Consider the following 5,710-nt stretch of genomic DNA (forward strand, 5'->3'; position numbering starts at 1 on the left):
CTATACCTGTATGTTTGCGCATGCGTAGAAGTAACATGCTTAGTCGACTTACGCCTGCTGAGTTCTAAATTTTTTCCAATTTTAACTCCTTATTATGAGTTTTTACCGGCTAAAAACAAAGTCGAGTTTGTTCCACAGGTTTAAATCTATGTATCAAATTTCAAGCCTGTAAACCAAAAAATGACAGCAGACTGTTCCGCTCACCGACAGACAATATCCCCTTTATATATAGAGATAAATTAGCGAAACCCAGACACGGATGATACCTGGGAAAATCGAACGATCTAAGAAACTCACGCTCACCCCTGAACTCTTTATAAATATGTTCTTTTAACTTTAATATAAATATATAAAAAAAAAGTAATTGTAGGTTTCCGCAAATATGACATTCATAAATAATAGTTAAACATCTGTATTATTTTATAACTATAAACGAGGATACCTGAAGCAATAGTATTACATTAAAAAGACAGTCGATCTTTTTAGGGGAGGAGTAATGTTATTTTACTTCTACATAAGCACTAAGTTCGGAAGAAAGAAAAAAAAAGAAATGATGTGCACGTAACTTGAATAAGAAAAACGTTGACATCCAACAATTAATAAATTAAGAAACTATTATCAATCTATTTCACTAAAAGAATATCCTGGTCGGTGCCGTTGACAATCTCCCACTAATAATCAAACTGTCTGATCGATACCAGCCCCAGTCATTAAATAACTCAACAACAAAACTTTGCATTATTCTCATAACGACAAAACTCGTCTAAATACCACAAAGTAAAAGAACTTTTCTTTTTCTCACCCATGTCCTTAAAATTAACCAAAATTTCCATAGAAATATTTTCTTTGAATAAAAGTTGACGCATAAAATCATTACCGCCGCTTTAAGACTTCATAATAAAACGCATCAGAGATGTAGTTGTCATATTGGGAAATTCCCAAAGTGAGCAGAATGATACACGTTGATGGTGACGTATCGACCAAGATAAACTGTATGAAAAAAAAATGTTATTTTGGGCAATTTTTCTCTTTAAAATATATAATACAAGTAGTTCAACCCAGCTTTGCTTGGGCCCTTCGTACTGTTCATAACTTGCCCTACGTGTGAATACACTTTATGTAAGATTTCAAATGTTTAGGCCAAAGTTTTCTGAGTTCTTTCGTAGAGACCGTAGAGATCAGTAGTCGCGTGCAAGCGACTCTATAAGTCACTCCGTCGGTCCGTCTGTCCGTAACACTTTTGTGCTTGGCCTTTTTGGTTAAGATCAAAGGTCAGTTGTTAATAGATGCTGTTCTTAGCTTTTTAAGTTTTTCCCCACATATAAGACCTTGGTCAATGTAGGGGCAAACCTTCATACCAATTGTCACTATCCAGCTCCTCTACTCCCCGGGGAGTTGTTCCGGCAGATACTGCAAGCAAAGACCATATGTGGGGGCAACCTTGGTCAATGTAGGGGTATACCAATTGTCACTATCCAGCTCCCCTACTCCCCTGAGAGTTGGTCCCCATTTCCCCTTCACTCTTCACATTAAAAAGCGGCCTTGTGCCTAATTTGCTCGGTGTGGAAGCAAATAAATACCCTTTTCTTGGCCTTTTGGCCAAGATCAAAGTGTAGTATCTGTTTTTACTACATGCTGTACTTATTGTGATATAAAGTGAGGGATCACTTTTCTGTATTACTTTAGTGTAAAATGGTCACCCACTTTACAACCAGTCAGTCTCAAAGCCATTCTCCAGATCATCCAAGTTGTTTTTGAAGGATTCCAGTTATTTTTTAAGCATTCAAGTCATTTTTAAGGTCATTCAATTCATCCTTAAGTTCAGTAAAGTCATTCTAAGTCATTTACTTTTTATTTATTTAAGTCATTTCAGCCCATTTTTTAGTCATTTTAGTTTATCTTTAAGAATTTTATGTCAATCCTACATTCATGCATTCATTCATTAAACGAGCGCACGCGACTAATGGCTATCGGCCTTGTTCTTTTTAAAACTGACTCCAATTTTGATCCCTTAACATTTGTTATTTTGGTTTCAAATCAAAATACAAAGTTTTACTCATGTCCAAGTTACCTAAATCTGAAATTACAAGTCTTTAGAGCCAAAATTGGCGGAGGAATTTGGTAGAATCTGCAAAGGTCAACTTTGACCTTTTGGCAGCCAAATTTTCGCCCCAAAGCTGATTAAAATGCTTGCCACATGTTTGAATACCCGTGATGTATAAATGTCAAATGTTTAGACACAAAATTGGCTGAGTAGTTTGCTAGACACCGCAAAGGTAAAATCTTTTGAACTTTGACACTCAAATTTTCGACCCAAACCGATTAAAAAGCTTGCTCTATTTCTGAATACCTTTTATCTAAAATTTCAAATGTTTAGACAAGAAATTTCGTAGAGACAACAGAGGTCAATTTTTTTAACTTTGAGCCCAATTTCGTCCCCTCAACATTTTTTGGGTGCTCAAATCAAATTAAAAACGTTGATTCATGTCCAAGTAACCTACATCTAAAATTTCAAGTGTTTTTATCCAAAATTGACGGAGGAGTTTGGTAGAGCTTTCAAAAAGTGAAATCGTTGACTTCGACCTCTTGACATCCAAATATTTGGCCGAAAACCGATTAAAAAGATTTTCCCAAATTTCAATACACCTTATGTCAAATCTCGAGTCTGTAGACTGAAAATTGACAGAGTAGTTTGGTAGGGAGGCATATATATTATTTGGATTTATTGGACCACTGTTCTCATCTTGAGTGCGATTTTCATAGATGAGAACAGTAGTCTGATGAATTCAAATAATACGAATAACCTATCCTCATTTCACAAATTCAGAAACGTCATTTTAGGTATATGTTGTACAAAAGACAAAAATGTAATGCTTTTATTGTTTATTGTATGATTTATGTATGTAGATGTTACTGCAGTTGCATTGTGTTGGCATGACACTAACCAACTTAAACCGGGAACGTTTTTATTTCATTAATTGTTTTGAGTCATCTGGTATATTGAATTCAAGCAAAATAAAATATATTAAGTGCATCTTTTTCTAACAGTCTTTATATCGACAACTTTGATTTCGTGTGCATATTGAAGAAGTGAAGGGTTCTACTGGTGTGGATAGTTCGTGTAATGCTGATTCATTTCACATGATATAATTATTTTGGCAGAAATTTGTCTTAAAATAAGCATTTCCAGTTTCATTTGTAATTTCCTATTTTTTTATTCTTTAGTTTTATTGTTAATGCTCAGCATATAAAACAAACTAGGAAAATAGCAACCCTCTTAAAAACAATGATTGATAAAGGTTGATTTTTTCCTTTTTCTTTTGAAAGAATGCAATTAATGTCAGATTAGAGATTTCTTTCAAACAACAATATTTCGTTTCTATGACAACAGTCATTTGCTTTTTAATCGATGGTTAAGTTTATCAAAACACTTTACGAAGAGGTCTCCTTTGGATCTTTAGAAATTAGAATAAACAACAAATAATGTTCAATGTATTTCATCCACAAAATAATATACGAAACACAAAAACGCATTCAGAAGCACACATACAACTTGTGGAAATCACTTCAGTCAAGGCGTAAAGAGATTAACAAAATCGGAAGATAATTATTGCAAAGATAGAAGACGCCTATTGACCTTAGTCTTGAAAACCAAAAACAAGACTATAGGTAAGATGGGAAACTATTAACAGAAAGAACTTTTCACAACTAACGAGTCAAAAGAGATGGAGAAATAAAAGGCAGAAAATAGATAATTCTGAAAGAAATCATGCCAAAACAGTATTTATAAAAATGACTGATTTAACAACGTTATAGTCTGCAAGCGAAGAGCAAAATCAGAACGGAGAGTAGTATCTGGAAGATCATGGGTATAGAGAAAATGTTAGGTTTAGAATAGAACCTTTTAGACGACCTGCATTGTTAGGACAAGAGAATAAAGAGAAACCACCCAGAGTTACTCGCAAGCGAGAACAGATTCACCCGTAAGTTACATTCTATCTGCACACATAACGATGAACATGATATGTTGATTCTATCACGACAGACCAACATAAATAATTTTTGTTACTTTTATTGACACAAAGCAAAATATTTTGCAAGTGGGACATAATCAGCTACTTTGTTTTGTACCAGATTTCATAGGGATCACGAAAAAAGGACCCGAAAAAGAAAAAAAGGACGCGAACAAAAAAGAATGAGAATACATACGAACGAGAATGAATACGAATAATAAAAAAAAAGATCGAGAAAAAAAAAGATCGAGAAAAAAAAAGATCGAGAAAAAAAAAAAGATCGAGAAAAAGACGAAAAAAAAGCGACCGAGATAAAAAACGAACGAGAAAAAAAGCGAACGAAAAAAAAAAAGCGAACGAAAAAACAAAAACAAAAAAACATAGAGACAAAAAACGATCAAGAAAAAAAATCACGAAAAATAGATCGAGAAAAAACGAATGATAAAAAAACGATAGAGGGGAAAAACGATCTAGGAAAAAAGGATGGAGAACAAAAAGGATCCAGAAAAAAAGAACGATAGAGAAAAAAAAAAAAAAAACGATCGAGAAAAAAAAACGATCGAGGAAAAAAACGACCGAGAAAACAAAAACGATCGGGGTAAAAACGACCGAGAATAAATACGAAATAGAAAAAAAAACGATCGAGAAAAAAAAAACGATCAAGAAAAAAAAAAAAAAACGATCAAGAAAAAAAAAAAAAAAACGATCAAGAAAAAAAAACGATCAAGAAAAAAAAAACGATCAAGAAAAAAAAAACGATCAAGAAAAAAAAAACGACCGAGAAAAAAAAACGACCGAGAAAAAAAAAACGACCGAGAAAAAAAAAACGACCGAGAAAACAAAAAAAAAAAGACCAAGAAAATAAAACGATCGAGAAAAAAAAACGATCGAGAAAAAAAAAACGATCGAGAAAAAAAAAACGATCGAGAAAAAAAACGACCGAGAAAAAAAAACGATCGGGGGAAAAACGACCGAGAATAAATACGAAATAGAAAAAAAAAACGATCGAGTAAAAACCAATCGAGAAAAACAGAGACCGAGAAAAAAAAAACGATCGAGAAAACAAAGCGATCGAGAAAACAAACGATCGAGAAAAAAACGACCGAGAAAGAAAAGGATGGAGAAAAAAAAATAAAAGATGGAGAAAGCAAAAGATGGAGAAAGCAAAAGATGGAGAAAGAAAAGGATGGAGAAAGAAAAGGATGGAGAAAAAAAATAAAAGATGGAGAAAGCAAAAGATGGAGAAAGCAAAAGATGGAGAAAGAAAAGGATGGAGAAAGAAAAGGATGGAGAAAAAAACAGACGAGAGAAAAAATACGAACCAGAGAAAAAATACGAACCAGAGAAAAAAACGAATGAACAAAAAAACAAAACAAAAAAAAACGAACGAGCAATAAACAAAAAACAAAAACGAACGAGCAAAAAAACAAAACAAAAAACGAACGAAAAAAAAAACAAACAAAAAAAACGAACAAGCAAAAAAACAAAAAAACAACGAACAAAAAAATGAGCAACAAAAAAAAACGAACGAGCAAAAAAAAAAACGAACGAGCAAAAAAAAAAAAACGAACGAGCAAAAAAAAAAAAAAAAACCAACGAGCAAAAAAAAAAAAAACAAACGAGAAAATAAAACGAAAAACAACGAACGAGTAAAATCAGAAACACGAGAATAAAGAACAAGAAAAAGTTAGAAATAA

The 5,710-nt window shown here is 32.9% G+C and overlaps 1 pseudogene; it reads left to right on the top strand.

Moving 5' to 3' along the window:
* The first annotated feature begins 1,578 nt into the window (after positions 1-1,578).
* Positions 1,579-1,705, top strand: LOC145297181 (U2 spliceosomal RNA; annotated as a pseudogene).
* Positions 1,706-5,710: the final 4,005 nt, after the last annotated feature.

The sequence above is a fragment of the Euprymna scolopes genome, chromosome 17 (genome assembly GCF_053919585.1).
Source record: "Euprymna scolopes isolate OS-2025 chromosome 17, ASM5391958v1, whole genome shotgun sequence".
Classification (NCBI taxonomy): Eukaryota; Metazoa; Mollusca; class Cephalopoda; order Sepiida; family Sepiolidae; genus Euprymna; species Euprymna scolopes.